Consider the following 27,021-nt stretch of genomic DNA (forward strand, 5'->3'; position numbering starts at 1 on the left):
ACCAGAGATGAGGAACAGCAGGAAGATGCTGCTGCTCCTGGGTCTGGAGGGACACAGGAGAAGGTGGTGTTACAAGATCCCAGAAGCCAGGGCACTTATTTGGCAAGAGCTTGCGGCACAGAACACATGAAGCCATTTGCCAAAGATACCATAGGAGGCAGAAAGAGAGGAGAAACAGCCACTTCTCCCCGCCTCACCTCCAGTCTTCTATCATAGATTCCCACTAGCCAAACTTTCCCTGAAGCAACAGGGTAGGGAACCTGCAGGGTGGAGGGCCCCATGGTGCAGAGCAGAGCAGAGGAAGTATGCAGAAAGGAGAAGAAAACAAACACGGGCTGATGGGCACCCCAGTTGACCTTGGGCAAATCACTTCATCTCTCAGTCTTAGTTTCCTCATTGGCAATTTGAGAAGAATAATAACTCTCACATTTGTTTGTGAGACTTACATGAAATAAAATCGGAGAAAGCACTTTATAAGCTTCAAAAGGCACATATACAAATGTAAGGGCTTTTATTATTGGTTTTTTAATCCAAAGTGCTTTGGACTTTAGGCTCTGGTGGAAAAAAAAAATGGGATGGTGTTCAGCTGTCATCGGGAACTTCATAGGCCGAGCTAACTACCTAAGTAAAAAGAAGCAGCTCTGCTTTTTACTGGTTGTTATTTCAGTCTGTCACTCTGGGCCATCAGGCTTTGAAATCCCTAACTGATTTTGAATAAATTGGCACATAACTGAAAGGATGTCAGAGCCCGCTCTCAGTTCTATTTGGGGATCTGTCTGTGGTTTTGAGTCAAAAAGCGACAAATAAACAGGACTCTAGAAATTACTTCAAGACCATTTGTTCCACCGTTTTCATTTTACAGAGGACCAGAGAGAAGATGGAGTTTGCACGTTGTCACATACCAAATTCTTGACAGAGAGAGGCATGAAGCCCAAGAGAAGACTCACTCCTCCTTTTACCAGTCCTCTCTTCCTTGGACCTTGGGGTTTCAAATTAATCTCAGATAGTAGCTTGTACTTTCAACTTTTCCTTCTTCCTTTTCTTTTAGTCTTTTATCTCTTCTTCCTAATAATCTTTGACAACTCAGTTTCACAGACTTTTTCCTCTATACTCTCCTGATGGACAACGAAAGCTGAGCACTAAGCCATATCTATTTTGAGTGGATGTAAACTTTTCTAAATAACTCAATTTCCCTTTGCTATCAGGTGTAAGAGAGTATCATCACAAATTCTTTGAGATCAGCCTTTCTGCCAACCTCAAGGCTTCCAGTGAAAATCATAAGGTATGATCCCTTCCCTTCTACTTCTTTTGTACCAGAAAGTACAGGTCACAGCCAGAACATGTGACTAAGCATCAGGGCACTCACACCAGGCCCAAGAGAAAGGCAATATTTTCTACCAGTGGAACAAGGTGGTTTGACTCTCTCAGCAAGAATGGTCCTGTGTTCTGTAACTTTTAATGTATCTCAGTGGTAAGGGACAGTGGTCAGTGGATGATAAAATTTAAGGGTTTATTTCTTACTTGACAAATGAAGAGATTGTGCTTTCATTGTCTGTAAGATCCTTTCTGGCACTGACATTTAAGAAATCAGTGTCCCTCTACCAAAGAAGGCCTATTATGGTCACAGAGGCACTAAGATAGTAATAATCCCATGACTCATGTCATTCCCAGTGGCCCACTGTGAACTGACATTTTAATGGTGCAGAGTCTGTGGCATCTTAAAATGTCAGAGCTGGAAGGGCATCTGTCATCATCATCCACTATGGGTGCATTGAGGAGTCTGGGACCTGAAGATTATGGGTATCCATTCGCTGATTCCTTCAGCAGAAATTTATTGTGCCTGTGCCACGTGCCAAGCACTGTGCTAGGTCCTGGGGTACAGACATCAATAAGACAGATGAGGTGTCTGCCCTCACATATGCTAGTGGGGCAAGATGCGTGATAACAGGAAACTAAGAAACAAGCAAGATAATTCAGTTCGTAATAACTGCTTGAAAGGTAATAAAAAATATATAATGGATTAATTCACTTTATTGAATGGATATTGAATAACTTGGGATGGAGGAGTGACTGTTTGCAGTAGCAGCAGTTAAGGCGAAATCTGAAACTTGAGAAGGAAGCAGCTGTGGACACCAGGATGTAAAAAAGTTACAGGCAGAGGGAATAGTGTGTGCAAAGACCCTTAGGCAGGAAAGCATTTGGTAGATTTAAGGAGTGGAAAGGGGACCAGTATGGCTTGGAATGTAATAAGGGAAAAGTAGCATGAGGAGTGGCTGGAGGAGTAGGCTGGGACCAGATTGGCCTCATGGGCCCTAGTAAGGAGTTTGGGTTTTATTTGAAGAATGGGAAACCATTGAAGGCTCTTAAGCAGGTAAGCAACTAGATCTACAGTTTATATTTCTTAAAGACCCCTCTGACTGCAGGAAGGAGAATGGATTGTAGAAGACAGAATGACGCCATTGAAATAGCCCAGACCAAAACAAAAAAATGATAGACAAAATTAGTAACAATGGAGATGGAAAGAAGTGGAAGGATTTGGGATATGTCTAAACATAGATCCTATTAACACCTGCTGATGGGGACTTCCCTGGTGGCGCAGTGGTTGAGAATCTGCCTGCCAATGCAGGGGACACGGGTTCGAGCCCTGGTCTGGGAAGATCACACGTGCCGCGGAGCAACTAAGCCCGTGCACCACAACTACTGAGCCTGCACTCTAGAGCCCACAAGCCACAACTACTGAGCCCACGTGTCACAACTACTGAAGCCCGCACACCTACAGCCTGTGCTCCGCAACAAGAGAAGCCACCGCAATGAGAGGCCCGCGCACCGCAACGAAGAGTAGCCCCCGCTCGCCGCAACTAGAGAAAGCCCGCGCACAGCAACGAAGACCCAACGCAGCCAAAAATAAAATAAGTAAATAAATAAATTTATTTAAAAAAAAAAAAAAGACTTGCTGATGGTCTGGATATGGAAACTGAGAATCAGAGGACTCAAAGAAAACTTCTAGGCTTTTGAGCAGCAGGGTGAATTGATGTGCTATTGTTGAAGTGGTAAAGGAACATTAGAGGTGGGTGGGACTAGAGAGCACTATTTACTATAAAGGGAAACGGGGTTCTAGGGGACACGGGTTGGAGAGTGTACAGGTATGTGGATGGTATAAGAAGTGGAATATTAGCAAATATTACCTACGCCTTAAGAGAAAGTGAGAACTTGAATTACTTTACAGCAATGGTATTCAATGGATGTGATCTTTGCCCCCAAGGGACATTTAGTAATGTCTGCAGACTCTTGGTTTTCATGACTTGTGGGGGCAGGGAGAGCAGGGGATTGAGGTCCTTCTGGCATCTAGTGGGTAGAGGCCAGGGATACTACTAAACATCCTTCAATGCACAAAGACAGCCCCCATAACAAAGATTTATCTGGCCCAAAATATCAAAAATGCTGAGGCTGAGAACCCTGCTTTACAAGTTGCTTTTCTGTGTTTATGCAAATGAAGGCCCAGAGAAGAGGGTCCTGTAGGTGCGAGTCCAGAAGGACTAGTATTAGGAAGGAGCCTGGACTTGCTTCTGTGGTAGAGGCTGACAGGAGCTGGTGAGTTATGAGGCTTGCAGAGTTTCCCTGGGGGTGGGGCTGGGGCACCAGGAGAGGGCGCTGAGCCCTGGGGGCCTTGGTAAGAACAGTGCATTGACTGGATCCAACCAGAAAGCACTGAACCCGGGGGAGGCCAGGTGGACATTCTGCCAAGTGAGAACCCACTAACCGAGCAAGGAGATCAATGGGGCTGAGTCTGGGGCAGATCAAGGGTTTCCAGAGGAAGAGAAGGAGGCTGGGGAGCCTAAGGGGTAGAAAGGTAGGGATCAGGAGCCCTGCCACAAATCTGGACTTCTTGGAGCTGGTTTCCAAACTAGAGATCCTCTAGAATCCGCTGGTTCTCATGACTGCCCGGCCAGTAAAATCACCTCATACCTAGGCCCCTTGCCCAGAGACAGTTATTAAATTAGTCTGGCTTAGGGTCCTAGTACTGGAATTTTAAAAGCTCCTCCAGGTATTCTGGGTTGAGAAGCACGGATCTAATCCATACATTGCACATCAAGATGCCTCCGAGGATAGGCAAGTAGAGAAAATGAGGACAGGACAGAGTCCACTTCAGTGGGCAGCCTGTGCTCGGCTGTAGCCCACTGTTGCCTTGTAGAAATCTGGGCTTAGTGCTGCCAAATCTTCCTGTTTTCTTTTTTGCTTGTTTTTATTTTTTTTGAGAGGCCTAAAATCCAGATTTGTTTTCAACATTGATTCCAAATATCTTAAAATCCCATGTCAAACAAAACATGTATGCAGAGCACATTGGACCCTTGGGCTGTCATTTAGCAACCTCTGATCCAGTTCAGTGGTTTTCACACTTTTTTTTTTAGCCACAGAAGGTTTTCTCCAAACAAGTTATTTTGTGGAACCACTACAGATTAAATAAATCCAAGCAGAGTTTTGGTCAGATCAGGGCAGAGACACAGCTTTTCCTTCCAGCCCCAGGCAGTTCTTGTAGCTGCTCCTGAGTGAGGCCCCTCTGGTTCTGGGGAGTCTCTCTTGTTCATTTACCAGATGAGGAAACTGAGGCCCTTCAGAACACAGTCCCTGAGCAGAACCAGCCCCGTGGGCCCATTTGAAAATGTGTGGGGATGCTTAAAGTTGTCACTGTTGACAAAACAGACACTACTGGCATTTAGTTCTAGGGGCCAGGAATGCTAAACTTCCTGCAATTTCCAGGACAATAAAGAATCATCCCACACAAAATGCCAACAGCTCCCTTCTGGGAAACACCAAAGGAGGAAGGGAGACCCTGAGAAGGAACACCAGCTGGCAAGATCACAGCAAGTGCACACTAAAATGTTGGCCCTTGCCCCACAGGCTTGGGGACTTCAGCTGTACCCAAGAATAGGAGAGGTCACTGGCTAGGGTCAGGTTGGCTTTACTCCAAAACACAGGGGAGAAAGGGATATATAAAAAATTAAAGCTAAGTAGCCTCCTGAGGTGAAGTAGCTACTACATAAAAAGCTAAGTGTCAGATTTTAAAAAGCAACCCTGGGAAAGGAGATGGAGCTGCTGGGTGTCTTCAGCCCGGGCTGGAGGCCAGTGATCTGCACTGGGAGGAGGCAGGTCAGCTGCTGCAAGGAGCAGAGGTGCTGGGAAATGCCGGAGCAGGGTAGTCACGCAGGTTTGCTCTCCCCAGTGGTCATTTAATCCCTCGGCCAAAATATGCCAGGTTCAAAAATAGGGTGTGGGAACAGAAGGTGAAAAAGGGTGTTCCCCAGCACTCCAAGGAAAGTAGACCCAAAGGAGAACTCATCTATTTTTGTCATCACAATGCCACATGTCATACAGAGTTTTCCCACTTATAGAAACATTACTACGGAATTACCTTCTCAATAACCAACGGGCAAGGGCAGAATTATCCACATTTTATAGTCAAGGAGATGGGGCCTCAGTGGCGCTTATATGTTGCTTTCCTTTTTAAGTGTTGATTTTGTTTGTTTATACTTCCAATAATCATCCTTGTGAGGAAGGTCAAGGGAGGGATTCCTATTCACAGTCTGTACTATAGACCAGCAGTTTTCAAACTGTAATGGGTATCAGAATCACGAAGGAATGTGGTAAAAACATAGTAAGCCCTACCCTATTTCAAGGAACCTGAGTCTCTGTCCTCTCTCTTAGCATGCCAGGTAATTCTGATACTCACCGACACCCAACCAGCCTAACCCAGCTCAATGAGACAAGTTCACTTTTCATGTACTGGAATATCACAACAACACCACAATTACTATATGGGTTTCTAACCGCTTAGTGTCTCAGGTGTTGATGGAGATAAGACAACATCCAGTGGTGTGTTAGTAAGCTGGCTCTTGGTGGGGGCAAGCCCTTAGATTTGCAGTGTGCCTGTTTCCATACTCCTCCCATGGCCAGTTTCAAGCCACCAACATGACGTCACTGAATGTGGAGTTGAGAAAGAGATGCGCACAGCTGACTCTTTTGAGACAGTGTAAGCCAGCCCCAGCACACACTTCTATGTCCCATCTCCAAAGCTAGAGATCTTTCCCCTAAAATATCCAGAACTAGGACATGGGACAGGCCCATGAGGGAAAAAAGGAATGCATGTTCAATGACAGCATCATTTTCAGGGGCGAGAGTATTGCTCCCACTATTTTACCGTGATCTTTGAAGGGCAAAAGACATGACTTTGAATCCCAACTTTGTGATTATTGGCTGTGTGACCTTGGATGAGTCTGAAACCTCTCCAGGCCTCAGATTCCTCATATCTAAACTAGGGACAATAACACAGTAACACAGTCCTCAAAGGGAAACCTTAAAGGGTATATTTTTATGTATGTATATATATATATATATATATATATATATATATATATATATATATATATATATATAATTTATATATATTATATATATTATTGTTTTATATATACTATTATATATATTGTATATATATATACATATATATATATATAAATAAAATATGTAAGCTAGTACTCACTCCTCAGCAACTAGGGATACTTAATAAATGTTCATGCTTTCCCCTTCTTCTCCCACATGCCTCACATTTTTAGGCCTAGAAAGGACCCCATAACTCTTCCCATCCAGATGTCTTGCTGGGGAATAACAGACTCAAGCAGGGCAGTTACTTTGCTCGGCAAATCACGGCCAATTGATATGGAAGTCCACCTGCATCCTTGCCTCTTGACTCAAAAAGTCAGGAAATTTGTCACTAAACTCCAGTCTCCCCATTCCCACTCCATTCCTCAAAGTACACACAAGTTGGTTTCCATGGACCAACCTGGAAGCCAAGCTGTGGAAATTCTGCACATTTATATTGCAGTGATTTTGTCATTGTCACTTTACGTGCAAAACTTTTGACAGAGAAGTCTAAAGGCATTTTGCTTAAGCAGCCTGGGCTTTGGACTGGGGCTGGCGCTGAAGAAAGTCACCTTCACCTTTCTGCCACAGATGGTGGAAACATTGAAGCTATGGATAATGCCTCTGCATCCTCTTCCCTTCACACCAGCTAAGGTGTTCTTCATTTCTCTTGGCAGGCTCAATTTCCACCATGTTCTCCCAAGCTCTTCTTCTCAGCTCCCCGGGGCTTCCCACAACCAACCTGTGTGCTTGGGTGGCAGCAAAGGCTGGGGCTGCTGAAATGTGCACCAGATATGCCTTTGGCTGTGTTTATCAGACCCAGCCTGGCTCCTGTGGCTGAAGCAAAGGATCTGGCTGTTCAGGTGACCCTGGCCTGCCTGCAACCTGCCCATCTGGCCTGAAGAGATGGAACCTTCCTCTCAGCTCTGCCTTTCATTTACTGCTCTGGGCCCAGGCAAAGACCTTGCCTGTTGTGCTTCAGTTTCCTCATCTCTGGGGAATGGTATCTTTGTTTCACACGGGACACTGTGCATTTTACAGCAGCCCCTTTACCTGTGGTTTCCGTTTAATACCATTACAACCTGTGATGTAGAGCAGCGGTCCCCAAACTTTTTGGCACCAGGGACCAGTTTTGTGGAAGACAGTTTTTCCAAGGACGCGGGTGTGTGGGGGTGTGGGAGGACGGTTCAGGCGGTAACGCGAGTGATGGGGAGCGATGGGGAGAGGCAGATGAAGCTTCACTTGCTCACCCGCCACTCACCTCCTGCCGTGTGGCCTGGGGGTTGGGGACCACTGCCGTAGAGGATAACACAACTAGTAAGGTTGGACTTCAGCCCAGGTCTGGGCCCCAAGTCCAGAATTTTTGCCCTTCCCCCAGCTGGCTTTTTCAAAATAAAACTTTATTATATATCTGTGTGTACAATATTATATTTCAATTTCTATACACTACAGTGTGCTCACTACCAAAAGTTTATTTTCCTTTCACCACCATACAAGTGACATGCTCCCCCCAACCCTTCTCCTCTGGTAACCAATACTCTGTTCTCTGTATTTATATGCTTATTCTCATGTGGTTTGGTCTGTTCATTTATTTATTTTTTATTTTTTTATATTCCACATATGAGGGAAATTGATAGGGGCTGAGACACCAAGTCTAGGGTTCTGTTCCACTGTGCAGGACTTGCCTCATTGCCTTGGCCTCACCCTCACTTCTCGCTGCCCCTCTCTTCCGGTGGAAGTTGCTTTGCTACCTGAGAGCAAAGTGTGCTGGCTGGACATGAACAGCTTGTGTGATGTGAGCCTCACAGAGCAACCAAAGAGTTAAGTGGAAGACAGTCACTCTTTTTTTTTTGGGGGGGGGGGGGTGCCCGCACTGTGTAGCATGCGGGATCTTAGTTCCTTGACCAGGGATTGAACCCATGCCCCCTGTATTGGGAGTGCAAAGTCTTATCCACTGGGAAGGAAGCCCCAACAGTCACTCTTTACACTCCCCATCTGAGATCCTGGTTAGAAGAGCCACCACAAATTTTCCTGCTCTTTTTTTCCCTTTGTGCACTGTGTCCTGCCACCAAATACTCTTTTGGGACACAGAATGTATTTTTTTTTTTTTCCTTTCTTTCCAGTTCCTTTTGGCAGAAGGGTCAGGAAGAACATATAATATTTGTGGAATCCATCAGTTCCACAGACACCTGGGCTGAATGTGGACCACAGAGAGAACTTGTTTGTCCCATGTGACTGCTGCTTAGGAGAGTAAAGATGAGGGTGCTTAGAATCCACAAAACATCTTAGGTGAGGGAATTTCCCAGCATATCCTGAAACATTCCCAGCCTCTATCCTGCCTTTTCCACTAAATAAAGACTTCTCTGACCTCTCCAGCTGGGATGAATTTCTTCATCCCAAATGCAAACCCCACCTCGAATCTCAGTGGCCATGCTCCTACTTAGCACTTCATCATTCTCTGTATCACTTATCTGGTTCTCTTGGCAGACTGTAAATTCTTCCAGTAGAACGACCACTTCTTAATCACACTACCACCAGCACCATCACCCAATACCTAATAATAATATTGATAATGATAATAGCAACTTCTATTTATCAAATGCTTATTGTGTCATAGACTAGTCAAACAATATCTTACTTCATCTTGCATCAGCCTACTGAGGTCAGTAGTATTACCATTCTCATTTAAGAAAATTTCCAAGGGTTACGTAGAAGCAAGAGAAGGACCTAGGATTTTCAACACAGGTTTGTCTGATTCTCTAATTCCCAAGCTGTTGTTCCCAACTTCTATGGTCTCCTGCCTACCAGAGTGGCTGGGAAAATAGGCCTTCAACAAGGGAATTCCAACCTTGCCTTACTAAGAATCAGCACTGTCCGAACAGAAAGAAGACATACGGTGTCGTTTTATCCCACACTCTCATCTCACCGATGAGGGAATTAAAGCCAAAGAGGGGAAAGTGAGGTCAACCAAGGTGGCCCAGCCAGCTGGTAGCACAGCACAACCGCCAGCCCCCGCCATTTCCCCTGCTGCCTGCCACCTCTCTGCCTCTCACCTTCCTAAAGAGTTTCCCAGGGACAGGAATTGCTTGGTATTGGGAGAGATTAAGCAGGAAGAGGGTGTGGGCACAAATGTATGTCATGTTCCCTGATCATGCTGCATAGAAAACCAGGGACATCTCAGCCTCCCCGAAGCTTTACTTTCCTGAAAAGTTGTGCATAGATCAAATGCTGACTTTCCCATTCCGGTAAGTCAGCCTCCAGAGTGTGAGTCAGTCTGGTGTGTGGCTGGGAGTCTGTGCATTGGCTCTGTATTTGTGCTGGCTGTCAGTTGACGGTATGTGTATGGACTTTAGAACATACAAGATTATATATACGTATACATATAGTATATGGTCCATATACAGATGGTATATACGGGGAGACATAATGTGTGTATATATATGTATGTATGCGTATTATATATATATGTATATACACACACATATATAAAACCTCATGAAATTATTTTTCCATTGTAGTCTGTGTCCCTGGGTTATTGTTTAGCCCACTATTGGCATTTTATACCAGATAACTCTCTGTTGTGGGAGCTGCCCTGTACACTACAGGATGTTTAGCAGCATCCCAGGCCTGTACCCACTAGATGCCAATAGCATCTTCCTGCCCTACATTGTGACAATCAGAAATATTCCCAGACATTGCAAAATGTTCCCTGAAGGAAAAATGTGCCCTGGTCGAGAACCACAGATTTAGCCTCCTGTCTTTCTTAGTCCTTTGGTGGAGAGTGGGATGCTAATTGGTGAAGAGAGCAAATATCCAAAACTTCAGCTAGGATTTACACCGTAAGGATACTCTAACCTGCAATTTGAAAATATTCTTATGGTTTCCATGTGTTGCATGCTTGCTTCGTGCCCAATAGGAGGCTAAGGGATTTAGCTCACTTACTCCTCACAAGAACCCTGTGGGGAAGCTATTTTTTCCACATTGCAGAAGAAGAAACTGAGGCTCAGAGAACTTCATCTAAAAAGCCACACAGTTAACAAGCAGCAGGGAAAATGTTAAGACCAGGTTTGTGTTCTTCACCTCCGTGTGAGTGTTTCTGTCCAATGGGCAAAGTTCATGCTGGGTGTGTACTGTAATCTCTTAGGTGCATGGGGCAGAAATAAAGCTTGAGAACCACTGCTCTGTGCTCTGTCCCTTGTTGGTTGGTAATTCCAGAAACAATGAATATCAGGGTTGGAAGAGACCATCAGGATAATCTATCCAAGGAGATATTAACCTGATAATCATACAAATAATGAGTAGGAGAACTATAGGGGGTACTCTGATGGAAAGGTGCATATAACTGGGGAACAGACCTGGCCTGGGGTCAGGAGAAGCTTGCCCAGAGAGTGGATAAGTAGGAATTACTGGGCACAGTGAAAAGGAAGACATTATAAGCAGAAGAGAGATCCCTAAGGTGACAGGACAGGACAACCTGACCCAGGCTGGATATGCAGAGGGATTTCCTAGGGTTGGCAGAAACCCACTGAAGAAAGGGACACAGGATACAGGGACTTGGAAGTCCTACAGGGGTGGGGATGAGGGTGAGGAGGAGTGACTGTCATAAAAATCACAGAACCCCATCCAATACCATCTCCCATTTTCAGAGGAAGAAACAGACCCAGAGAAGTCACTTGTTCCAGGACACACAACTAGGGGATCACACAGATGGTATGAGAACTCAGATATCCTGCCTCTGATTCAATGATATTTCTAGGTACAATGCTACCTCCTTCAGGTTCCCTGGCATTGCCTGTCCCTCCTTTCACCCCAGAAGGAGTACCCCAGCCCTTGGAGCTTCCCACTTTACCCCAAAGTGTGGTGAAGATGCTGTTCTAAGACCATGTGTACCCTGAACACTGCTCACAGGACCATGACTCAGGAATTGCCACCCAAAAAAGGGGGAGTCCATGCTTGGGCTCAAGTACTGGATCAGGAACCAGGAACACCTAAGTAACTCATGAACACAGAGGCAGAAGATACAAAATAGTGGTCCACAGCTGGGATCTGACTCGGGTGTGTTTTGTTTGGCCAAGCAATGTTTTCAAATGTTTTTGAAATGTATTGCCACCATTTAAAAATCAGATTTCATATAAAATGCAGATTTCTAGCCTGCATGACAACCTGGAGCTGCTGTGTACCCCTCCTCTCTTTTCCCAGGTGCCCACTCATCCGTTCTGTTCCACCTGCCCACCCCGTTCCACAGACGTGCTCTGCCAACAGGAGCACAGCAGACCTGCAGCACTGTGTGCCTGCCCTGCCCGGTCCCACAGCAGCCCTTTAAAGATCTGCAGTGACCTTGGAATGGCTTCTCAAGTCTTCTGCCTGCAACTGGAACTCTCAACACCGGTTCCTTCAGTCGTCCCTCCTCTGATTTAGACAGCAGTCTCCTCCCTGTCCTGTTATCCTCTCTCTGACCACACTCCTTAAAGGGATGCATTCAGAACCCAGAACAATGCTCCCCAGGGGGGCTGACCCAGGCAGAGGGTTTAAAGAAAGTCTTTATATTACACACCATTAGTTTTCAACCTGGCAACCAGACCAGAGAGCACAATGTCAACCCAAATTGAAAGAAGCCTCACAACAAACAAAGTTGATTCTCTCTTATGACTCCAGCTAAATAGAATAACCCCCAGGGGAGAACATCAAATCATTTCCTGAGACTCTACACAGGCAAACCTGGAACAATGTGGGAGGAATGACAAGCATCTTGAAACATTTTTTCATTTGTAAGTATAAGCAGTGAGAAGAATCTAAGGAAAATACTTGTAAAAACCCTTGTAAAATGACAGTGATCTAACTGGCTGTTTGAGGTTACTGCTGGTTCTCTCTGCTCCCAGAGTGAACCTGGGTAGACTCCTTTTGTCCTCTGAGGTTAAAACTTCACAGAAGAAAGCAAGAAAACTAATGGTGCTTATAGGAAAAAACACTGGCCTGGGAGTGTGCTACTCTGGGGACTTTCCTCCAATCTGCTTCTGACTATTGAGAGCTCTCAGGTAGGTCACTTAACTCTGCGCCTCAGTTGCCTCATTTGTGCAATGAGGTCGTTGAATCAGACTGGAGTTTCCACAAACCAGGGCAGCACATCCATGACACGGGTCGTGTGTGTAGTGCTTCCCAGCTTTTTCTCCAGACACAGGTTCCCTGGAATGGTGATCATTTACTTAACGCTCCCTTTAAAACTGACTTCAATTCTAGTCATAATTTTTTAGCCTATCCTCATCCTAGAACATTTACAATATCACAGGCGTGATGCGTTAACTATGATTCCAAAGCATATTAAAATAAATACTCAGGAGTGAAAACTTAAAATAGTATTTGTCCACATACCACCTAAAATCATCTTATTTGCATACAACACTTTGGGGACACCATACTTTGGGTTCATGGGTAGACTTCGGGAATCCCTTGAATACCCTAAAACTGTATACTTGGTTGTATGTGGGAGAGGGGGGGATTTTTGTGGGGAGAGAGTGCATAAATTTGGTGTGATTCTCAAAGTTCTGTCTGTTCTATAAAAAAGCTGAGAACCACTGCCTCCAGCTGGGTCCCTAAGAACCCGTTGGTTCTAGAGAAAGGACTGGGCAAAAGGACAGAAGTTTCTAAATGGCCTGCCTGGAGCTCTTTTCAGCAAGTTTCCTCCTATCCTCCTTTTTAAAGCTCTTCTAATTGATAGAGGCAATACCATTCAGTTACTTGGTGGGGTGGGAGTGGGAGGGCTTCTCTTGGACCTGAGCCTGGGAATTCCACAGGGCACAGCCTAATCCTGGCTCCTTCTAAATTCTGGGTAGGTTAGTCTTGGAGGTGCTGGAGTGATAGCACCCTGGAGAAAGGAGCAGGGCTTTGCTTAAAGTGACTTCATAAACACTTGGTAAAAGCCCACAAAACCAGAATCACACTGAGCACAGCTTCAGCAGATCATTCCTTTCTCTTCGGAGGACTCGGAAGTTCAGCTCTGCAGGATTGTTGCATGGAAAGGGGCAAGAATTATACTCGCTCTCCCTCCAGCACTGCTTTGCCTGGAGGAACTCCCTGCTATTTCTCCACCTGCTTGTTTTGCAGGCAAACTCCCATATGTCTGACCTGAACTGTTAAATGGCTTTGACAATCTGGCTATAGGAATAGGCCCACGACTTTCTCAGGCCCTGGAAGTGAGAGTGTACTGCTTCAAGCAGACAAAATATATCACATAGTAGCCTGGATCCTGCCCTGTAGAAACTGGACGGGGAGCTTCCCAAGAGGAGAGGCAGAGTTATTCATCAAAGAGCAGTTAGTAGACATGCAATAAATGTTGAATGAATGAATGACAACTACTACTCAGGGAAATTATATGTGCCATATACAGGGATGGAAAAGGTAATCAAGAAAAGCTTCATAGTAGAGGTGATATTTGAATGAGGCCTTGGGGTGGAGTATAATTTTAATAGCACAGGAAGATGCTATGATGTGATTAAACACAGGGGTTCTGGAGTCTGGCATCCAATTGGTTTTGAATTCTGACACTCCCATGTGCCTGGTGTGCCCCTGTGCAAATTTCTTAACCTCTATAAGCCTGAGAGTCCTCACTTACAAAATAGGGATAAGGACTATATGTGAGCATGCAATGAGAAAAACCACCCAGCACACTTAGCACAGAGCCTCAGCAAACGTTCCTCGTAGTCCTCATCAGCATCCTCAGCAGCCAGCATCAGAGAGGAAAACGGGGTGGACATTCCATGGGGTGGGACTTGAGTGGAGCACAGAGGAAGCAGCCGGTTTGCCTATGATGTCCATCATGTCCAGCATGATCAGGCCACCTGAGCTACTACTCTTGGCTGAAGCTTGCCATCCTGCTCACAGACTTCAGAGGGGCACACTGAAGGAAAGATCAACCCCCTCACCCTTCTCTGAAGGCTTTGTTCTGATTGGCTGCATTGCCCTGTGCTGTCCAGTGGCCTGGACCTGCATTCCTCCTCTGACTGTGGGGTGCTTGGCATCAGGACAGAGCCTCCAGGGCCCAGCCATGGGGAGCTCCTACATCTGAAGGCCCTTCTCATGGTTGCATTCCCCTTGGAGAGCACTAAAAAAGGAGGCCCAGCAGCCACAGTGTCAATCAACATCAAAGGAGTCAGGATGCAGGGCGAGCCATAGAACTGCCAGAGGCTGGTGCTGAACTTTTGCTCTTGAGCAGGTCCAGCTAGGCCTGCACATCTCTGGAGCAGGTGTCCCTCAGTGCCTTGGATCCTGGTGGATCCTGTTCATTCCTCACTTATTATCATGCCCTGTGTATCAGACTTAGCTGCTTTCTATTTTCTTCATTGCACTGATATTATATCATGGCAGTAAGTGTTACATCTCTTGTATCAGGATAGTGCTGGCCACATACTAAGCACTCCCTTAGTATTTGCCGAGATTTGGAAGAATGAATGAATGAGTATCCACAGTGCCTGGCACATAGTAGATGTTCCATAAACAGTTGTCAAATGGTGAGAGTTTGCCTCCTTGGCTGGGGAACAGGAATGAGGGTGGTAGCAGAGGGAGAGAATTTTGTTCAGGGAAGGCTTCCTGGAGGTGGCTTTTGAGCTAGACCTTAAAAGATGGAATGAAGTCCCACAAGGAAGGCTGAGCAGTGGAGCATTCCAAACAGAAGGTACAAGTATTTAGACAGGACAAGTATTGGGGACCTTTGAGAAACTGGGAATAGTTTGGCTTGGCAGGAGGGCTGGAAAGGTAAAGAGAAATTATAGGAAGCTATGCTTGGAGAAGCTTCCCCAATATGGTAGAGCGTCTCGAAGGCCACGCTAAAGAAGGGGAGGCTGCCTCATCAGGCAGTAGAGAGCCAGTGATGGTCTTTAAGGAGGGAAGTGACGTGATCCGACCACTGCTTTAAAAAGAATAACATGGCAATGCCTTGCAGAGTGGATTTGAGGCGGGAGGGAGGCAGAAAACAAAGATCTGAAGCCAAAAACACAGAGAACATATGAACAGGGTTTAACATACCACAGGGTTTAATGTAACGTTGATTTAAAACAATGAGCAAGGAAGGGAGAGTCTGAGATGAAGTTTAAGCGCCTTCGTGGTGCATTGAAAGGGGAACAGCTTGAGTAAAGAAAGAAGTCAGGAGGAGCAGCAGAAGGGGTTGGGAGCCTGAATGGTGCTGAGGAGATGAGCACTGGGAGGGTCCAGGGCTGGGTGAGCTGCCAGGGAGGCTAGCGGAGAAGAGCATGGTTATTTACTTACTGTGGAAAAAGACAGGAGGACAGGCGGTGAGGCTGGCTGGAGAGGAAAGAAGCAGGAGATCTGACCTGACTAGTTAAACCACTTTACTAAGAACCACAGCTGAACCAGAACTATAGCTGAACCGAACCAACTCTGAATCTGAGTGTGTGTGTGTGTGTGTGTGTGTGTGTGTGTGTGTGTGTGTGTGTGTGTGTGTGTGTGTGTGTGTGTGTGTGTGTGTGTGTGTGTGTGTATGCACCCGCCTGCCTGAGCTGGAGAGGCACAGGGGTTTGCTTTTCTCAAGTTTGTTCCTGTGTGAACAGACCTTTCTAATCCCTTGTACTCACAGAGAAGGAAACATCAGCTGTAGCTCTGTTTCCAGAAACCTTCACAGCACCCCTCTACCAGTGACCCTTGCCCCCAGGTTTCTAGGGCCAGAATCTGCAGCCAGGTCTCTGGGTTGGAGGGCCCAGAGTGTAGAATCCTACAGGGCAGCCTATATACTATATTAAGACTCTCCAGCAAGCTCAGGCCTTTGTCTGAGCAAGGGAAAAGCTGGGCAATCCAGAGCCTGCATTGCAAAGATGGGGCGGGTCAATGCATGCCCAGTGGGGACAGAGGATGCGTTGTCATTGTCCCAGCAGATTGAGGTGGGAATGCTGGGAAGGCAGGATCGCCTTTCAGCAAGGTGCTTCATTAGCCCAAGATGAAGATTTCGTTCCTCTGCTTTGCTGGGGTGCTTGACTTTGTTCCATGATTACTTTCTACCTCTGAGCAGATGTAACCTATAGCTCTGTGATCCATGGTATTTTAGTAAAAGAGATTTGTAATCTTTTTAGTAGCAGAACTCTTTCTTCAAAATGACATCTTGCACTAAATCCCAACATATAAAATATATTTTTAAATGAGTGATTAACATGTTCCTTAGTCTGTTTGAATCTTTATTTTTTGGTGGCAAAGATGTTGTTATTTTCAAAATCTTGAAGGACGTACAGGAGACTGCAGGGTTCTTTGGAGCATGGCGTGAAAACCACTGATAAGTCCTCCCTTTCGGGGGTGTTAGGGTTCTGAGTCATCACAGGTCACTATCTCATCTTTCACAAAGTGAGATTAAAAACACAAGGTCACTGCCATCATGTCTCACAAAGCAAGATAAAGATAACACAAGGGCACTGAAGCATTTCACAGTATTTCCCTGGTTAAAATGGAACAAGAGGGAACTAGCATTGTGTGTTGGAAAGAGAAAGGATGGTGCAGAAAAAGGTCTGGGCCCTGTGTTTGACTCTGAGCCCTGGAGTTTTGGCTCTAGTCTTTGGAGAGTTAGCACGAACTGGGTGACACCTGAGAAGTCCCTTCCTGTCTTTGGACTCAAGAGTCCCCATTCACGGAGGTCACTTCGCCTGAGGGTCTAGGCTGTGGCTGCCGCTCAGCATGTTTGGCACAGAAGGTTGCACTATAGTTAACCACACAGGTATACTAAGTGTGGCACAGAATGGATGCAGCCCCTCTACACATCCAAATTTACATATGACAATGAGTTCTGTAGGGTGATTACACGCCGAGCAATGCAAATGAACTCTTGGAAGGTCTCAAGTGGTCCCAGGAGGTACGGAAGGGCAGCAAATGAAGACACAGTTATGCGCCCAGGCCTGAAGCCAGACCTAGATGTCAGTCCTGACTGTATCAGTTACTAGCTGTGGGATCCTGGCCAAGATGCTTACCCTCTTGCTTTCTCCATCTGTAAAATGGGAACAGCATGGTGCCTCCCTGGCAGGGTCGCTGGGCTGGTCAATATGAGGCTGCACAGTGGGGAAGGCTCTGATTATCCCCAGACCTAGGTTCAGATCCTGTCTCTTCTACTGATACGTAAAGTGATTCTGTAAATCTTAGTTTCCTCATTTGTCAAACAGAGATAAAAATTAAATCAGACATGCTTGTAAAACACTATAGTTAGCCCTGTACTTGGAATACAGTAAAAATCCAGTGGAAAAAATGATATGGCCAAGTGTAAGGAAAATTTGTAGGAAATAGTACCAGCTATAGATGAAGATGGGGGAAGCTGGATGATGCACTAGAGTGAGGACCGGACTGGCACCCTGGCCATACTCCACTTCTTGAGTGACCTCCAGAAGAGCTCTTCCTCTTTCTGGGCTACTGTCTCTCCATCTGTACAAGGAGGGTGTTGCACTCTACAAGTGAATTCTAATATTCTCTGGGTTTATGGTGGACTTTCAGCTTCTAGTTACAGACCCTCAGAGTGATCTGGGAGTCAATGTCCAGGGTCCCAACTAAATGCCTTTAAGATCAGGTGCACGTCAGGCATGAGTGAAGTTAGCCATCTTGAATTCTGTTGTTTTCAATACAGTCACAAAACTGACCTATTAAACATGAAGGAATATTCTTCATATCCACCAAGAAATGTGCTCACTCCCATTTCTCTTGAACCACTGACAAAGCCTCAAATTTGAAGAGACTAGAGGGAAAGGGGACTAAGTCAGGGCATTCAAGCCCCACCTAAAGGTGGCATCTGTTATTCAGCAACGGTTGATCGTTGCCAAACAGAATGAAGGTTCAATGCCACTAGAGCTTCCAGATTTTCAAAAGTTGGAAGTCGGTATTTTTTGTGTGAAATCTTCTGATCATTAAGGTTGGCAAACAATTCAAAATCTTTTAAGCACAATACTTCTACAATGTGTAGATTGAGCTCATGAGTGGCATTTTGCAATTTCAGGTGTAATCAGTTTCTAAAACATATCAGCAAGTATTGGCTGCTGCAGTTCAATGCTCCCCACCTCCAATCCCCCAACAGAACATGGGAACGTTACTCCAGAGAATGCATGCTGATCACATTTGGTAGAACCCGGGATGAGTATCTGATCCAAAAGCAGCTCTCCATGGCCATTGTTTTCAAACTTCAGGATCCATAAAAATCACTTGGGAACAAAGCAGCCTAGGAGTTTTGGTACAGGAATCCCTCAGGCACCACCCACAGAAATTCTGATTTAGCAAGTCTGAGGTGGGCCTCGGGAATCTGCCCAGATGATCACTAGGTCTCCCTTTGGGAAAATGATCTCAGGTCTAGCCAGGGGCCAGTAAAATGGACGACCGTGGAAGTCCTGGCCGACGTGGGTGCCTGGCACTGGAGGGTGATCAGCCGAACTGACTGCTGTAACTGAAGGGACACAGACCGAGGACAGTTATCTGCCTCTTCCAGGGAGCATGGACAGGGACCCACTCATGTTACTCACTTACCAGGAATTTATTTTAAGAATTCACAGAGAAGAAAGATAAGAAACAATCTGAGCTGCAGAGCCAAACCACCCGGAGGCGAGAATATTGTTCAGCCACTGGACTGTTTTCACTCTTAGTGACTAGGTTATCTCATCTCTCCATTAGCAGTGGGCATCTGTCACTTCCTCCTCTGAGTAGGAGCATTGTTCTGTGCCTGACTCCTATCTTACTGCTCTCTAAGAATCAAGGTCTGATTGGTTCAGCCAGTCCCCAGCCAAGGCACAGTGCTCCTATTGGATAGAGCATACACACTATTATGTCTTTGGGTCAAGCTGCCATTCTGTATTGTGTCATCTGTAGTCAGGGTACCAAGGTCAGGTAATGCTAAGCATGCCAACCTATGTGTCAAGGGCCTCCCAGAGGAAGGTTAGGGGGCAGTAAGCTCCTTGCCTGGACCACCTGCTATGATAATGCAGGTGAGGAAAATATCCAAAATGGCCAAAGAGATAGAGGCTCTATGAGTCTGAAGGTACATATGCTCCAACACGGGAGCTTTCAGCCCTGGCTAGTGCCAGACGCTACGCATGAACAGGAGACTAGCCTAGTGGGTGAGGGTACAGGCTCTGGAGTCACACTGCTTGGGTTCTTATTCTGGCTGCACTATTCTCCACCTGTGTGACCTTGGGTAAGTTACTCTCTCTAAACTTGAGTTTCCCAGTCTTCCAGTAAGAATGATTATAATAATACCTCACAAAGGGCTTGTGAGGGTTAAATGAAATCCTGGGTGTAAAGCCTTTAGCACAGAGCCTGGCACAGAGCAAAAGACAATATTTAGTTTAAAAGGGAAAAAAAGAAACCTACAGAGAGTTTCTCTTCTCAGAAAACTTTCTCAGAGAAGAACAGAACAACATTACAAGAGGAAACCCAAGTTCTGGGGAAATATGAGCTAGCAGTGCTATTCTGCAAGTATAGAAAATAGATGTGGATTAGAGGGCATATGTCATGTGGTGCAGTGGGGGTGGAAGGGGAAAAAGCACTGGGACAGGAGGACACCTGGGTGTGTGTCCTCACTCTGCCATTCTGTACCTAACCCTGTGACCAACCAACCATAAGCAAGGCCCTTCCTATGCCTTGGCCTTACTTTCTCCATCTCTAAAATGAGGGGATTGGGCCCTCTGACCTCAAAGGGCACTTCCCACTCTAAAACACTGGAATCTTCTGAGGATCAAGAATGAAAGAAGAAGAAACAAAGACTTAGTCAAGTAACTTGAGATTCTGGAATAGATGTTTTTACAGGGAAATTTACTCTAGGAAATTTACTTTAGGCTGAAATAACAGCCAAATTTGCTGGGATAAGATGATTTAATTGGGATCTAAGAATTGTCTTCAAGAATGTAAAGGAGGACATCACCTGGAAACAGGATTAAGCTGGTCCTGTGCCATCCATGAGTGGATGGCAGACCCTGCCACATTTCCTGGGGACCATTCTGGCAAGTAGGCATCATCCCCCAGGTGGCTTTAGGGCACAGTCTCTCACTTCATTCAGATCTCTACTCAGATACCCCCTCCTCACTCTCTCCTCCTAACCCTGTTCCTGACTCTAAGCCTACCTCTAACTACCCAGTCTAAACTGTCATTTCTGTCACTTTCAAGGCCCTTAACCTACACTGTGCATCACTTTATATATCGTCTGACTCCCTCAAAGGGCCATCAGCTCTACCTCCACCAGGGCAGAGATGTCTGCTTTCATTGTTGAATCACCAGCTCTTAGAACAGGGCCTTGGACATAGCAAATTCTCAATAAATATTGGGGACAGAAAAGAAGAAGGAGAAGAAGGAAGAGAGGAAGGAGAGTGAGAGGGGAAGTCATCCTACAATAAAACATTCTCTTTTGTCCTGGTGAACAAAACCTGAAGTTAAAGAATTAATTTCTAATTGTTAAAATTCAGAACTCAGCCTGCTAATGAGGAAAGGAACTGGGGGAACAGCAATCATCCCCCTTACTCCTGCAAAGGTTTCTCTACACGGAGCCCTGTGTAGAGGGCAGTGGAGGCACTGCCCCAGGGCAGGGGGACCGCAGGAGGATGTGCACTTGAGAACAGACATTCTACCTGGAGCAGACCCTGACTCAGGAAGGCTCTCCCCCTTGATTGTGGAGGCTGTTTGCTGGCCTTGCATGGGGCTTTGAAGGCTTGGACATTCAGGAACTGTCCTGAAATTTCCCCTCTTCCACAGCCAGGAGGCCTGTAACTTTCAGGAACTTGATTGTCTAGGGAATATAAACAAAAGAACAAAGGCAAAATCCACACGTTGGAAGGAAAGGAATCTCAGAGCTAATGGAATATGAAACCTGCTTGGAATTGAAATACCACCCAGAGTGGCATGCAGAAAGAATACCAACACAAACCCCCTGGGGAGGGGTCCAGATAAACCAACAAAATTCTATCCTGGTTCTCAGTCTATGTTCACAAGAATTTCATAGAAGGGGCACATGTCCCCAGAGCTTGGGCTTCTCCTTGCAAAGCAACCTTGGCTGCCAGTTGTGCCTCCTCTGGTCTCAGAAAGCAGAAGGGAGATCCCAGCAGGCTTTCTTCCTTCCTTCCTTTCTTCCTCCCTTCCTTCCTTCCTCTCTCTCCTTCTCTCTCTCTCTCTCCCTCTCTCTCTCCCTCTCTCTCTCTCTCTCTCTCTCTCTCTCTCTCTCCCTTCCTTTCTTCCTTTCTTTCTTAACATCTTTACTGGAGTATAATTGCTTTAAAATGTTGTGTTAAGTTTCTGCTGTATAACAAAGTGAATCAGCTATACATATACATATATCCCCATATCTCCTCCCTCTTGCGTCTCCCTCCCACCCTCCCTATCCCACCCCTCTAGGTGGTCATAAAGCACCGACCTGATCTCCCTGTGCTATGCAGCTGCTTCCCACTAGCTATCTATTTTACATTTGGTAGTGGATATATGTCCATGCCACTCTCTCACTTCATCCCAGCTTATCCTTCCCCCTCTCCATGTCCTCAAGTCCATTCTCTACATCTGCGATATGGTCTCTTTTCAGGGAGTACTGTGAAGCAAGCATCAGGGACCTGCGGGCCAGCACAGCATTTTTACTTTATGGGCTGTATGACTTTTGGCAGATTCCCTCCCCACTGCAGGACTCAGTTCCTCCTTCCATAGAAAGAGATCTGGGCTGCATTTGGGCACCTTTTTCTCTGTTCTTTCAAACCTCCTTGCCAGCAGTCTCGAAGCCTTTGGTGTACTTTTCTGACCTGCTCTCTCCCCCCACCCCTCCACATCTCTTTTTTTTTGTTGGCAGATAAACTGTTTCCTGCTTGATGAGGAATTTCATCTCCAGAATGGGGAACCACTTTGAGTCTCAGTCACAGACACCTGGGGTGAGGAGGGCTCCCATGGTTGCCAGACCTCGGTTCATTTTTCCTCTATGGCACCGGGGCTAATGGGCTTGCTCTTCCTTTCTCTTTCTCTCTCTAGAATCAGTGCCAACACCGCCTGCTTTGCCAAGTTCCCCACCATAACATGTGACAGCGGGACACCCCAAAGGGAAAAAGCTACCAAGAAGGGCCTTGAGTCCTTGGCTTTGGGTGAGAAGGTAGAACTCTCCCAATATATGACTCTGGGCCTTTAAGGGGTTCCTTCTCTGCTAAGCAGCAGCAACTTCCTGAACTATGAGAGGGAAATTAGAACTGTGACCAGCCAACTCAGAGAGCTTTTGTGAGAATCAGTTGGAAAAATAGTTTCGGAGGAAACCTTTGAATTGTTACTTAGACCCTTGGGTCCAAGACTCTCAGCCACTGCTCTGACCTCCTGACCCTCTAAAGGGCTATTCCCTCACTGTGCCCATCCTGTTAGCCTCTCTAGCAATAGCAATGCCGTTTGAGCATGGGCTCTGGAATCAGACTGCCTGGATATTCATACTGGCTCTCTTGCCTACCAGCTGTGTGATCTTCAGCAAGTTAATTTACCTCTCTGATCTTCAGTTTCCTCATCTGAAAGCGAGGATAAAATAGAACCTACCTCAAGTGTTGCTGTGAGATAGTACATAAAAAAGTATCTGACGCAGCACCTAAGATATGTTAGTTCCTATTGCTGTTAGTGTTCTCTCTTTAAAGACCCCCCAGTCTGCTGGTGACAGCCCAGCCATCACTGATGGGATCAGTGTAAGACTCGACATAACTAATGAAACTACTATACAAGGCATCCTGTAAACAGTGAGTTCGCAAGGTATGGTCCACAGACCTTGGAGAATTCTCAAGACCCTTTCTAGGCATCCCTAAAGCCAAAACTATTTTCAAGAAAATACTACCTTAAAAGGAATGAAGTTCTGACACATGCTACAACATAGATGAACCTTGAGGACATTATGTTAAGTGAAACAAACCATACACAAAGGACAAATATTGTAAGTTTCTTTTTGTAAGAAATGTCTAGAATAGGCAAATTCATAGAGATAGAAAGTAGATTAGAGGTTACCAGGGGCTGTGGGAAGTAGGAATCGGAAGTCACCGCTTAGTGTTTATAGTTTCTGTTTGGAGTGATGAAAATGTTTTGGAGATAGACAGTGTTGGGATGGTGGTACCACATTGTGAATGGTATTTTGTGCCACTAAATTGTATACTTAAAAATGGTTAAAGTGGTTAAAAAACCAATAATGCAATGTGAATGTGAAACATTTTATATGGGTGAATTGTACGGTATGTGAACTATTTCTCAATAAGCGTGTTAAAATATGCAATTATATAATTATAGCACAATTTACTTAAAAAAAAAAAAAAAGAAAATACTACCTTGCCTTTTTCACTGCAGTGATATTTACACCAATGGTGCAAAAGCAATGGCAGGCAAAACTGCTGGTACCTTAGCATGAATCAAAATAGTGACTCCCAAGTACATTTCACCACTGTATTCTTTACTGCTAGGCACCAGAAAGAAAGAAAAAAGCCTGTTTCACTTAACACTGTGTTTTATTAAGCTATAAATGTTAATTTTATTAAATCCTGGCCCTTGAGTATACTTCTTGTTAATATTCTGTGTGACAAAATAAAGACAGGCATAAAGTACTTCTGCTGGACACTGTAATACAATAGTTGTCTGGAAGAAAAGCACTCCTGCAGATGTTTGATTTGCAACATGAATTAGCTGCTTTTGTCATGAAAGAACATTTTTACTTGAAGGGACTGACTGCCTAACAAACCTTATTATTCAGATAACAAAGGCGTTTCGCAGACATTTTCTCAAAAATCAATGAAATGAGTCTGTCATGTCAAGGAAAATCACTACCAATGTTTGTTGCCAATGGTAAAATTCAAGATTTCAAGTGAATGTGGGAAGACTTATATTTGCTACCATAAACTCATCAGCTTCCCAATACTTAAAGATTTTTCTAATGAGATTGAAGTAATATTAACGAATGCGAGTTTTTTTTATATATTATAGAATGAAATGTGTTAACATTTGGAAGGCCAGCATAACTCAGTAATCCAATATTTTCCCACTGAGCAATGCATGATATTACAAAATCATGCATGGGTAAAAACTCTGTTTAGTGTAAGTTAGACCAATGTAATAAAATATGAAAAGGTCACTGATATGCTTCTCTATTCCACATGTCAAGTTTTAGCGTAATATCAAAGAAGAATACCCATGATTATCTAAAAAGACCATTAAAATATTTCTCCATTTTCCAACTATGCCTCTGAGCAAAGCCAGACTTTATTTATACACTTCAACAAAACACTGCAACAGATTTAATCAGAACCAAATATGAGAATCAAGTTGTCGTCTATTAAGTCAGATGTTAAAGTTATGAAAAGATATAAAATGCCATTTTTCTCAATATTATTGTTTCTGAAAATTTTTCATAAAGATATGTTAATTATTTTAACATGTAATGGGTTTATTTTTGTTATTTCTGTTATTTTTAAATGAATTAATAAATCAATATTTTTTAAACTTATATGTTTTAATTCCTTATACGGTAAATACTAGTAGATATAATCTACATAAACAAAATTCATCTGTGGTCCTCAATCATTTTTTTTAAGAGAGTAAAATGATCTAAAACCAAGACGTTTAGAATCACTTCTATAAATGTTTGAAAAACAGCAAAAGAGTAAATTGAAGTTCCATGTACCAAGCACAGGAGGTAACTGTCCTGTTGTGCTCTCTGTACATCATCCCACACCAGGAACACTCAAGACTACCCTGTCCAACTCTGAGCACCACACTTTTAATAGGGAAGTTGACAAACTGAATACTACCCAGAAAGGGTAACTGGACTATTGAGGAGTATGAAAACTGTGTCCCCAAAGGAATGGTGGAAATAATTAGGTAAATTTACCCCAGAGAAAAGCAAAAATAAAAGTAAAAATGAATCTTATGGAATTAGGATAGCTTCTTCAAATCTCTGAAATATTGTCAGGTAAAATTTAAATCAAAGGGATGTATAAGAATGGCCCCACAGGTATACTTTGCTACATCAGTATTTTTTTTCCTGTTTTCTCCTCTCTCATTCTCTAATTATTCTTTCTATCCTAAAATGTTGTTTCTGGTCTCTTTTCATTCCATTCTCTTTTTCTTTTTCTAGTTTTACTTCTTTTTCTCACTCTCTCTTTTCTTTCCTTCCCTTCTTTTCATTGTTTTTCTCCCTTAATTACCCACATTATATAACAAATATATTTTTGTTATTTTTTTCAAAGAGTTTTATCTTTCCTTCTTCAAAAAGGTGAGTGTGAGAAGAAGAAGAAAAAGAGGAAGAGGAGGAGGAAGAGGATGGGGGAGGTAAGACAAAGGAGAGCAGTAGGAAGAGGAAGAAGAATAAAAAAAATCTGCTTTTATTCCCTCTCTGTAACCTGATAGATTTAATAAGTCAAAGGTCTAAATGTTGGTAGCTTCCAGTGTAGGAGCAAGAACATCTACCCCTAGCATGGACAGCAGCAAGGTTGAGTAAGGCTCAGCCCTGGGCTTGGGGTACTAGTTATCCCAAAGCCATTAGAAAGAAAAATTCACAAAACATTAAGGGTAAATGTTTTATAGGCAATAAAAAAGGAAATAGAATAGAGAGCTCTGGAATATTTTCAAAAGAAGACATAACAAGAAGATTCCTCTTCTAGAAAAGTAACTTAAAGAAAGAATCTAAGATATAGACATAAGGGGACTTCCCTGGTGGTCCAGTGGTAAAGAATCCACCTTCCAATGCAGTGGATGCGAGTTTGCTCCCTGGTCAGGGAACTAAGATCCCACATGCCATGGGGCCACTAAGCCCGTGCACCACAACTACTGAGCTGTCGCACCTCAACAAGAGAGCCCACATGCCACAAACTACAGAGCCCACGCACTCTGGAACCCACACGCCACAACTAGTGAAGAGAAAACCCGCACACTGCAACGAAAGATCCCACAGGCCTCAGCAAAGATCCTGCGTACCGCAACTAAGAGCCGATGTAGCCAAAAACAAATTAAATAAATAATAAATAAATCTTTTTAAAAAGGATATAGACATAAAATTATGCACAAGAATATTTGTCACAGTATTATTTAAAATAATGAAGAACTGAAATACCCTAAATGTCCAATAATAAGTGAAGAGCTACATCATTTCTGGGACATTTATGCAATAGGCTATTAAGCCACCAAGATAATGTTAAAATTTTTTTTAAATCAAAATATCAAGTTATGCTTAATAATTTATTCAATGTCTTTTTGTTGAGCTGCTACCTGCACTATAGTAGATACTGGGCATTCAGTGGTAGGTATAGCCCCTGCCCTTATAGAGCTTAAATTCAAATTAAAAATATAGATTTTAAACAATTAATTATACAAATAATGAATTAAGAGCCATTTAATCCCTATTTCAATAAACATGCAAATCTATAAAACAGTTTCTGTTATTAGACCCATTTTACAGATAAAAAAATGAAGCTCACTGGGTTAAACAGAAGCTAGTAGGTGGTAGAGCTGGAATTCAGATCCCAATGGTCTGATTCCAAAGCCCAAACTCTAAATAAATCACAAGGAAGAGAACAAAGTTACCAGGAGAGGGAGAAGACCTAGCCCAGACTTGAGTATGAGGAAAAACTTTCTGAAAGAAGCAACCTCAAGAATGGGCTACAGGGGGCTTCCCTT

This window comes from Balaenoptera borealis, assembly GCF_965194805.1.
Source record: "Balaenoptera borealis genome assembly, chromosome: 2".
Taxonomy (NCBI): Eukaryota; Metazoa; Chordata; class Mammalia; order Artiodactyla; family Balaenopteridae; genus Balaenoptera; species Balaenoptera borealis.